This window comes from Gallinula chloropus, assembly GCF_964237585.1.
Source record: "Gallinula chloropus genome assembly, chromosome: 1".
In the NCBI taxonomy this organism is placed as follows: Eukaryota; Metazoa; Chordata; class Aves; order Gruiformes; family Rallidae; genus Gallinula; species Gallinula chloropus.
This window is the reverse complement of record NC_140085.1, coordinates 150,390,655-150,402,499: the sequence shown is the minus strand read 5'-3', so window position 1 is coordinate 150,402,499 and position 11,845 is coordinate 150,390,655.

The following is an 11,845-nucleotide window of genomic DNA, read 5'->3' as shown; positions in this document are numbered from 1 at the left end:
CAGAGGGGTTGGACTTGATGGTCTCTTGAGGTCCCTACTATTCTGTGATTCTGTGAACCCTATGGCTCCAGCCTGCATTGGTGAGCAGCTAACTGCTGTCTGCTGCAGCCTGTTTCAGAGCCTTTTTTTGTGAATTATCGGGATGATTTTCAGTTAAAACCCACATCTTCTCCCTGTTCATCTGATATGTCTCCTCAAATATGAAACCATTTCTCCAGTGTTACAATAAAAAGCACGCAATCCACACACTTCCACCTGATCTACTTTCATTTCGGGCAGGTTATGGATGTAATGCCACTTCTTGTCTACCCCTGTGAGAGCAACTTTGCACTAAATATTTGTTTAGAGCCATCATTATTTGAAAAAGGCTGATTCTGTGTTGTTTCCTAATCACTGGTGTCGATTTATATCGTGGCCAACTTCTGATGCAGACTGGACGTCTTCTGAAGGCCAGTGCAGGCCAGTGGCCAGTGCTGCTCCTATGTTCTTCCCCCAGGTCGCACCCATTAACCACGAGAGAGATTTTAAGGAGTACTGATGTTTCAGTCAAGGAGGTTCTGCCCATGTTGCAGTGCAGTCAGATCTTCACATCAGTAAGGAAACATGAGACAAAACTGCTTCAAGCAGTGTGGAGACACCAAGAGCATTTTTAGAGTACTGTCCAGGAGCAATCCTGTAGGAAGCCAGCGGCTTTGGTTGCAAATGGGAAGCAGCATCTCTTTTTTTTCCGAGTGTGTAGAAGAAAGAAAGAAAGAAAAGTGCTAAAATAAATTAGACCCTTTCTTATAGGCACCTTTCAGGTATTGGAAGGTCGCTATAAGGATCCTTCAAGCCTTCTCTTCTCCAAGCTGAACAAGCACAACTCTCTCAGCCAGAAGAGGTGCTCCAGCCCTCTAATCATTTTTTGGCCCTCCTCTGGACACACTCCAACAAGTCCATGTCCTTCTTGTATAGATGGCTCCAAAGCTGGGCACAGGACTCCAGGTGAGGTCTCAGCAGAGCAGAGTAAAGAGGTAGAATCACCTCTCTCCATCTGCTGGCCACACTTCTTTTGATGCAGCCCAGGATGTGGTTGGCCTTCTGGGCTGCAGATGCACATCGGTGGCTCATGTCCAGCTTCTCATCCATGAGCACTTCCAAGTCCTTTTCCTCAGGGCTGCTTTCCAGCACACCAGATGCTACAGTGTCCTGAGTTGTTGGATGCCCTTGTGTACAATTTGTTAAAGGCTATGTCAAAGAGGGAGACTCAAGCCTAACAGGACCCCTATCAAGCACCCTAGGCTACTCTTTAAAGTACTTCCAAAGCATCTGTCCTTTGGTCTGATGAATATTAAATAGGAGCACCTTTCACCCCAGAGGGCTGCCCCACAGAAATGTTCCAAGTTATAACTGCTGATATGTAATGGCAAAGCAGCTGCCATGGCTTTCATGTCAGTGTTAGCTGTGCAGGCTGCCCCGTCAAGAAAACTGTTCCTCTGAAGCCACAGTGGAAGCAGCAAGTTAATCAAAAGGCCAGGTGGAAAGCTGAGAGGCAGGGAAAGGTGCAGATGCTACAGTGGTGTGGCATCAGGGGATGAAGATACTAAAAATGCTATATCCCAGAGAGGGAATGGGGAGAAGAGAGAACAGGAGCTGGCAAAATTCAGTGAAGAAAATGGGCAAAGGACCATTGCAATAGTCAGCAGGGCTTTAAGAAATAGGGGCTAAAGGGGAAAGGAAGGGTGCAGAGCTGGCGTCACCCCAGTGTGGGCATGGCAGGCAGCTCGGATGGTGGGGGGAAGGGGTTGGTCTTTCAAGGTACTAAGTTATTTAGGAACTACTCAGCTCCAGCTGAGGAACAGTGATGGAAACTTTGGGAACTATCCCTGGGTAAAGCCAGGTGAGGGTGTCAGCTGGCAGCAGGGAATCCTATGGATGATAGTGAAGCTCCAGTACAAAGGCTTTGCCAACAGCCATCTGGCCAAGGTGGTGATAGGGACTTGGAAAAGCTGAAGGAGATTAGAGAGGCTGGAAGGATAGAAAACACCACACACTCTATTGTTCCCCATGCAGAAGAGGGAACCATTATGATGTAGCATGGTGTAGAGAGGCAATTGTTAGACAACAGCAAGTCACCACAAAACTCAACATTCTCAATCTATTCTTGAATGGTATATTAGGCCTGGATCATACCCAATTTAAGGATCATTAGAGGAATGGAAAGGTGATAAAAAAAATCCCTGACAACAGTGTGTAATTTTAAGGAGACAAATAAAGTAGAAATGAGAAAGTTTGTTAAAAGGTACAGCCAAAAGTAGCGAGTGGGACTGAGATGCCTTGGGGACACTGCACCAGAGGATGGAAGGAAATACCTACTTCAAGAGACTCTAAAAATATTCCAATACAACCACACGTCCATGTTTTAAAACAGTAAAGAGCACTACTAGAAGTTAAGTAAATAAACAAATTCCGACAGAAAATGGAAGGCATCTCCCAACAAGGGGGATGCAAAAAAGGGATAAGTTCTGGCAGACTAAACCCACAGCATGACAGGCCTCAAAAATTCCTCAGAATTAGAGGGCAGAGGCCCTTGGGGGAGTTCAAACCCTTCCTTTGCAGAGGACAAGCCCATGGATCTGTCTCAGATTAACGTGTCAGCAGAAGAAAATCTAGACCAAACTGATAGCTGGGGCTCAGGCAGGGAAAGTTGAGGACTTTCCAGATCCCTCTGGGGACAGTTGGATGATGTGGGACCTCTTAAAAATGTCCAGTCCAGAGACCACAAAGTGATAAGCTTGACTTTCTGGGTGACAGTCTGGTTGTCAGGCTAATATGAGACAGAAGTAGGGGTCACATGGATGAACAGGACATGCAGGAAAGAATCAACATGTAATTTAATGTGTATTTAATCGAGCCAGTTATTTTAAAGCTTCTTGATAAGGCCCTTTATCCAAGATTTTTGAAGAAATGAGGGTACATGAAAATTTTAAGAGCAGCTTTAAAAGTAGAGAATAAAAGTAGGGAATAAAAGTAAGGATAAATAAGCAGCTGGAAGGGGAGTATGGGTGAAGGCTGAGAGATTTTTATGTTGTGACCTACATTATTCAAAATGCTTGTAGGTGATGTAGGAAGAAAAGCATCTGTCATGGAGTGGGAGGGTTTGTTGTTTGTACAAAATTACCCAGTTAGCCAAACTGAAACCAGCTGCTGAGAGCTGCAGAAGGATCTCAAGGTACTTACTAACTGGAAATAAATCAGAGATGAAAGTTGGTGTTAATACATTCGGGGTCATCCATATAGGGAGAACAATCTTAACTACACAAATACACATAATGATGGGCTCTCCATCTCTTCTAACCACACAAGAAAGATCTGGTAGCGCCTGTGGGCAATTCTTTGAGCACATCAGCTTGGTGTGAAGTAGGGAAGAGACTCTGGGTGATTACTAGGGAAAGAAGGGAGCACAAACCAGGGTGCATCATCACACCACAAATTTATGATGCGCCCTCTTTTCATACACTGTCATCTCACCTCAAAAGGTTATAGTCAGAATGGAAGAAAGGCACAGGGAAAAACTAGATTTCTCTGAGTATATCTGCTTCATAAAAAGTACTGAACAGAATATGATTCCTCTTCTGGGAGAACAGATGATTGACCAGAAATACAATGTAGCTCTATAAAATCCTGTGCTGCCTAAGAAAATTAATTCACTGTTTCTCACAGAACCAGGACTCACCAGATGATGCAGTCAGAGATCAGCAAACAGAAAAGGGTCCTTTCTCACACTGCTTGCAATGAATTTGTGGAGCTCACTGGCAAAGGATGTTGTAGGAGCCACAATTAGGAACAGATTCAAAACCAATGAAACCAGCTAATGGTGGGAAGTCTGCTCCAGCATGGGTCCCGCACGGAGTCACAAGTCCTGCCAGCAAACCTGCTCCAGTGTGGGCTCCTCTCTGCAAGGGCCCACAGGTCCTGCTGGGAGCTTGCTCTAACACAGGCATCCCATGGGGTCACAGCCTCCTTCAGGTGCTTTCACCTGCTCCATCGTGCAGTCCTCCATGGGCTGCAGGGGAATCTCTGCTCCCCATCATCTTCCACGGGCTGCAGGAGGACAATCTGCTTCACCATGGTCTTCTCCACAGGCCACAGCGGTATTTCTGCTCCAACACCTAGAGCAAATCTTCCTCCTCCTTTTTTACTGACCTTCATGTCTGCAAAATTGTTTCTCTCACATCTTCTTGCTCCTCTCTCTGGCTGCAGTTGCTCCTGGTGCCTTTTGCCCCCCCTTCTTAAATACATTATCCCCAAGGTGATACCACCGTCACTGATGGGCTTGGCCTTGGCCGTCTTGGAGCCAGCTGGCATTGGCATGGGGGAAGCTTCTAGAAGCTTCTCCCAGAAGCTACCTTTGCAGCCTCAGCCCCACCCCAGACCTTGCCATGCAAAACCAATACAGAGAAAATATGGTACTGGGTGAGGGTCCCTGAATCAGGCTCAGTGCCTCTGTTAGTTTGTTTTGTTTTGTTTTTTCTCCCTGTGTTCTTGCAAAGAAATAAAAGCAGACAGTTAAAAAAAGGGGGGGAGATTCTGGAACACAGTTCCATGAGAAGAAGCCCCGAAGCCCAAGAGTGACCTGAGCGTTTCAAGAAAATGAAACACCAGCAGCACTTGGTTCACAGCTACCCTACAGAGCTATTGCAAGGAAAGAGAAAGTAGTTTAAGGCGTCCACTCCATCTTCTGCATCCTCAGCTGGTTCCTTTTGCAAGTTCCTATTACACAGGCAATCAATCATACCTGCCCTGTGGCTGCAGAGGTGTCAATGAAAATCTCCAGTGACCTGCACAGCCCTTACTGCGCTTGGTGATGTGTGAGGCAGAAAAAACCCCAAACAAGCTCAGGTAATTTTGAAGTCCCACTTCATAAAGGTCCACAGACAGTGCCAGGAGAAGACTGGTGGCTCTGGGGCAAGCTAAGCACACCTTCTGATGCAGAGCAGTCGCCATTTGGACTGCATGTTGGGAAAGGTGTGAGAGACATCCCCAGTTCTCAATGGTGGAGAAGCCCCTGCGGTGCTCAGCAACACCCCTCTCTTTATCTTCTTCTGGTCTAAGAAGGACAAACCATCTCCTCTGCCAGGTACTAGCCAGATGCTGGCCACCAGTGGTGTTTGCTCATGTAAAGGCGGTCTCTGAGATAGGTCTTCATGAGCCATTTCAGGATGGTGAATAATCAGGTGTACCCCCAGGTAGATTTCAGGCACAACTGGGCTTTCAGTTGCAGAGAAGAAAACCTTGCTGACTTTGCACCTGCAATCTGGACCTAGGGCTGCCATGGGTTATATCTTAGTCAATGCCTTGTTCCACTTTGTGTAAGCACTGAGGAACAAGCTTAAAGCATCTTATGTTCCTATCCCTACATGGCAATGCCTGAGTCCCTAGGGCAAAGCATTACACTTCCAAGTTAATTGGTATAGATGTTTCCAAAGTTTGGTACTACAAATCAAGCAAGAAATTCATTTCAGAGCGCAGGAGCTCCCTACTTTCTCTCCCTCTCAAGTCAATTCCAAATGCTCCGCTCTACAAGTTTCTCTTCTTTTCAATTACAGTTCTCCCATGGTAGTAAATAAATTTGTTTCAAGAACATACATTTCTCTTCTTTTCAATTACAGTACCCTCTCCAGTAATTTAATTTCTTTCGAGTCTTCAGTTCACATCCAACTTTCTCTCCAACAAATGTACACATCAGTTAGCAGAAATACATCCCGGGTTCTGTCTTGGAGTTGAGGTTTTAGAAGGTGGGTTTTGTCTCCATTACCTCTGAATTGACTAAAATATCTTCATGGGTTTAGCAAGAGGTACACAGACCAAATAACAGGGGAGCACTGCACAAGTGGACTTTTGGTTGGGCCATCTCTGTTGGTCCCAGCAGCTGCCATAACCCAACTGCAGCAGTGACAGAAGCGCTGAACATCAGAGCTCCAGCCTTATTTTGGTAGCAATATATGCTGTGTAATTGGCAGCAACAGCTGACATGATAGTGGGACCCTGTGAAGGCTTTAGCCATTGTGGGCTGATGCTGATCTCCCTCTTGTCTTCATGGAGTATTAGAAGACATGCAGGAGGATAGGGTTGTGGATGCAGGTGAAGGCTGAAGGAACTGGAGGTCAGGGTTGAGGCTGGGACAGTCTGTACAGCCTCTGGTTGCTGTAGGACCCACTGGAGGTGTATCAGGAAAGACGGGAGGGCAAAGCAATCTGCCAGTGTGTGTGCTCTGTCCCTCTTCAAATGAACACAGGACTGGGATGACTGTTTGGGTACTGTACAGTTATGCTCCTGTGAGGAACAGGGAGTTGGACTTGATGATCCTTATGGGTCCCTTCCAACTCGAGATGTTCAGTGATCAGTGATCCTTCCACATGTGCAGTAGTACATATTCAAAAAGCAAAATGTGGGGGAAAAAATGCATGTAAATTCATTATGACAGGGCTGACCTAAACTGCCCACATAACATTAAGGGGTTCAGGCAGCGAGGTGATGCAAGGTCCTCACTTAACACAGCAAGGAGATAGATGGCTGGACTCTGGCAGATGTATAAATTCAACCAGCTGAGTTAGTAGCTGGCTGAACAGCCAGAAATATTTCTCTGGTGCTTTACTACAGCCACCTGTCAGTGGAAGGGTAAGGCAGCCAGTAATCCACAGAGATCCCCAAGGAGCTTTCTTCTGCCTTTGCTAGTTTCATCACAACGGTGAGAAAAAATGATTCAGCCTTTCACGAGAGCCATATAGGGGTTATAAAGGTGAAAGAGACTTCCTTGGCCAGGTGTCCTGAGCTGGTATGATCTGATCTCCTCAGCTTGTACCAGGGGCTGAGGTGCTGCGGTGTGTTTGCCATTTGCACCCAGCCCCAAGCCCCTGTCAGATCACTGAGGGGACTCCCCTCTCTCACAGCAACTAGGCATATTGACCTCATCACCCGTGATGGAGAGCCATTGCCAGTTCCTGATGGCTGTGGGAAATAGACATGGACACTTGCTCTCATTTTGGACGTTAAAATAGAAAGCACATTCCTTTCTTCTGTCTCCTCAGCTAATTGTGGGTCATTTCTCTCTGGATTCAGCTTTCATGTGCACCCCAACTGACACCCACAGCTTTTGTTTATTGAGTCTGTGTTGGAAGAGATTCCACCTTTTGCTTTGTTTCCCCTCCCCTTTTCACTGCAGTTGCAGTTCCCTCGGCAGCTCCCTCCATCTATAGCTCTGCTCCAGGACCTGGCTCAGGACTTGGTCTGTCTCTTTGCCAATACGATGCTGTTCCGCCCCATACCAAGGCCTGTTTTCCCAACATCCAACCGGTGCGGCGAGAGGGCCGTATGTTCCCCTAGTCTGTGTGCTCGAGAGCATAGCAAATTACTGCTTAGAAAAAGCACTCTGTAGTCCCCTGTGCCAGCCAAAGCTCACTTCTCAGCACGGGGCTGTTCCCCTGTCACGGTACGGAGCAGTCTCCGGGAGAAGGTTCTCCAGAGGGCACTGGAGCTGATGTGCTGGGTGGAAGTGTAGGTGCAACCAGAGACCGATTCAACCAGCTCGCTCAGTATGCGCCGTTCTGCAAGACAAAAACTCCCCACGTTTTAAATGGGGCACAGGGCACACGCTGAGCTCCCCTTCTCAGGATCTAGGAGGACTGAAACCTTTCAAAGATCCCCAAGCACACCGAAACCCACCCCTTGCCACTTGGAGCCAGCAAGGCGTTGTGTGGGAGCGAGGCCTTTCTGCTCAGGCAAAGGGTTTGCTGGGGGCCTCATTAAGCGCCCTCCCCACTTGGCTTTGTCCCTCACCATTTCTCTTCTGCGTCAAACATCTGTTCTCACGCCCCTCTCCTGATTTACTCCCCTCCCCATTTGAGGAGGCGCTTTGATTTCCCTGTGCCAGCACAGCTCCCCGACAGCCCCAGGGAAACTACAGGAGTGACTGGAGCTCGCTCTTGACCTGCTACAAACCCCTCTCCCAGCAGCCCCCAGCTCCGTTGAGCCCTCCATAGCTGCACAATTTGGGGTTTATATTTCCTGAATATTGGTTTTCCTTGTTTTGGTTTCTTTTTCCAACAAATTTGGAATAGCCATTTTGGAAATTCTCTCTCTGTCTTTGCTGGTGCCTCTTCACCTTCATTTTCAGGGTGCTGCCCATGGTCTGTGGGAGAACAGAGTCGGGAGGAGGGCGAGAGCAGAGCTGGACTCCTGGCTGCAGACAAGAACTAGTGTAACGATGGATGGGGAACCCTACATGTTTGTGTTGACTGAGAAGCTGGAAGGGGGAGGTGTGGGGGGGGGTGCTGAAAATGAAATAAGGTAAAGAAGGGAGATTTTTTTTCAGCCTGACATGCTATAGGAGCAGGATGTGGAGGAAGGCTGTTCTGAAGTGTGTAATAAATCAACTTTTTCTTGCAAATAATCACAATGGGGGACAATCCATAACATTCATATTAAATGATATTGGTAAATATGTTTCTCTGGAGAACATGTAGAAAAGGAGGGGAAAACCACTACATTTCAGTGTTGCTGCAATCAGATGTTGGAGCTGCTGCAGCACACTCTGTGTTTCAGTCCCATCATACCATGGAATACATAACTCCTAGATTATATTCTTAATTTATTAGTGGTGCTGCCGCTGTTGTCATTGTTGCTATTGTTTCTGGAAGCCCTACTGCTAGACTAGAATGTCACTGAGCCAACTACCTAAACACACAACTGAAAGAAAACAGTCTTTGTCTCAAAGTGTATGTGAACTGCATCCAGGAGACAAGGTGCTTGATGGATACAGGCAGGCAGGACAAGAAATCAGAGAAACCATGATGGCCGACATGATAGGTTTTAATATCAACCCATCAGTGGCCACAAAAGTAGGGAAAGGTGGTTTATTTAAGTTTTAAAGGGAGTTTTTCAAAGGAGCATCTGAAGGAGACCTGTGAAGCAGCTTAGTATACATGAAAGGGGTGTTTCCCCAAGCATGGGAGCTTGCACAGGGAAAGCATGAAGTTGTTTGCTTAAATATTCAGCTGGCCAATGAAGGAGCTGGCAGGGTGGCCCTTGCAGAGTCGGCAAGTGCCAGCTGTACTGAGCGATGGCTGGTAGGGGCTGGAAATAAATAGATGAAAGGCCTTGAAAGTGATAGGAAATATCCTGTATGGGACATACAGTGAAGGAGCCTGAGGAGGAGAGAGGAAAAGGGGTGATACAGTCAAACCGATAGGTGGGCAGTGGTCTTTCAGCAGCAGTTTGTATGGAGCTCAGCTAGGTTAGGCTGTGTTTGTCACTGTCAGAGACACCAAAGTTAGTGAAAATACGCTGAATAATGAGGAGAGGAGAGAACCAGTTTGTTGTGTGGATTGGTGGGAGAGAGTAGCGGTGTTTCCACAGGGGTGTCAGCAAGACTGACACATGGTGTGGACGGGAGAGGATTCAATGAAATCATCAGAGAGGACACCCAAAGAACCCAGGGGGGCTGCTGGGGACGACCAAGAGGCAAGCAGAACGTGTAAACATTTAATTCATGAGTTTCTCTGGGATGAGCTGGGGGCCCGTCCGTGCAGAGGACCTGGGCAGCTCACATCCTTAATGTGAGCATGCCCTCAGTGTTGTATGGATGGTGAGTATCAGAGAAGATGCTGCAGTGCTGGAAAGCAATTCCTGCAGAAAGATCAGACAGCAGCAGGTATCCAGCTGTGTAACATGCCAAGCATCCTCCTCACACTGCTAGCAGGGCACATGTGGAGCAGGGCACGGACACAAATGACAAGCTGAAGATGCAGTAGGGCACCTAAGTGAAGCCAAAAGTGAATCCCAACCTGTCCTGATGCCCCTCACGCCAGTGCAGGGCACCCCAGGTGCAAGGGCCAGACCAGGTGATGAAGGTCCCAACTTCCCCTTGCTGTCTCCGGGTGACATTTGCCAGGACACTGAGGACCTTCCTATCCTGACCTCCTCACAACATTTGGACAAGTGTTTATACAGTCCATGGACCTCTGCTCCTGGCCATTATGAACTAGTGTTTGTTGTTCCTCAAGCCCACGTTGTGCTTAGATTGGGCAAGTTTGTATGCTGCCTCAGCAAGAAGGAAACCCAACACCTGTATCAACTGGCCAAGGACTGTATTCCATACCATATGACGTCATGCTCAGGATATAACTGTGGTGGGTGGGGAGGTGGGGCAGCTCAGGAGCTAGCTGAGCATCAGCTTTGGGTGGTGAGCAGTTGTGCTGTGCATCACTTGCTTTGTGTATAATAATATTGGTATTAATAATGATCTTCCTTTTCTGTCCTGGTCAGGATGGAGTTAATTTCATTTGTAGCAGCGGATGGAATGCTGTGCTTGAGAGTAAAATGGGAGTACTGCTGATAACACCCTGATGTTTCTAGTTGCTGTCAGACAGTCAAGGACTTTCTCAGCTCTTCATGAGAAAGGAGGGGCGAAGCCAGGACAGGTGACCCAACTGACCAAAGAGACTATTCCACGCCAGTTACGTCCTGCCCAGGATGTCGGGGGCTGACGGGAGGAAGGCCGGGGGCGGCTCCGGGACGCGCAGTTCTTGGGGGGACGGTCGGGTTCCGGGACGGCTCTGGGTGGCACGGCCTGAGCTGTGGGTTTGGTGAGAAACTGCATTGTGTATCAACAGCTTCATATATTTTTGCTCTGAAGTCCTGTTAGCATTGTTACATTGTATCTTTCTGTTATCTTAGTAAACTATCCTTATCCCAACCCACGGGCCTCTTATTTCTTGGTTTTGGGGTTATTTGCCCCTTCCTCTTCCTTTTCCCTTCCCTTACCTCTTCCCCCCTCTCCCCCCTTCCCTTTTCCCTGCTCTTTTCCTTTAAGGAGCAGGCAGCTGCATGGATCTTGGCCCTCAGCCGGGGTAAAACCACGACAGTCTTGTAAAACTGTCTTTACCTCACCTCACTATTGGGCTTTTACCTTCTTGACTCTCCCCCCCACCCCACTGGGAGAGGGGCAGCGAGCGAATGGCTGTGTGGCTGTTTTAGCTGCCGGCCGGGTTAAGCCACAACACTCTCAAGGCCATGTCAGGCTTAACCTCAGGCAGAGCACCAAAGACCTCATAAACAGAGCTCATTATTTTGGGCTTGGCACCACACTAACCTGGTTACCGAGTTTCCAGCTGGCACACGTCTGGCTGGGGGCTGTGCAGCGCTGATCTGAGCAGCGTCGCAACACCTTGAGAAATAGAAGGCAAGGTCTCCCCAGCAAGCAAGGCATGGCACCAGGGACTGGGAGGAGCAGCTGATCCCAGGGGGCCTGCCAATGGTCACTCTGCCACAACCCCTCTCCTTGCATCCAGTACTGAAGGGTGCAAGGTGTGACCTGTAGTTTGAACTTCGTCTTTCAGAGCAAACCCCACCCTGCAGGGTGGCTTCCAGGAGCATTTCTGAGCTCCTTGGACTCGGCACCTATCCCAGTGGTGTCCCAGTGCAGGCAAGTGCCCAGGTGCCCATCAGTTCCCCTCATCCCTCACTGCCCTCGGGAAGGCAGGGCTGGTGGACAGGCTGGACCGGAGCCACAACGGGCTTCAGCAAGGCCCCAGATAACAGCCTGGGAAACCAGGACCGCAGGTTGAAACAGGCAGCATGTGCTGAGCATGAAGAGGAAAGACCAACCGCCCCGTAACACTGTAGTAGCTGCTTTGTAGGTGCAGGTATGCAGAGTTATACACAGTAACTGAAGCAATGTTAGAAGCTCCAGTGGGGCATCCTGCACACCTAAATGTGCACAGAGGTTGCCTGTCTTGCCCTGCAGCTGTAGCCATCACAAGTAGGCCTGTTTGAGGTATCATTCAGACCCTTGGTTATTTTTGTA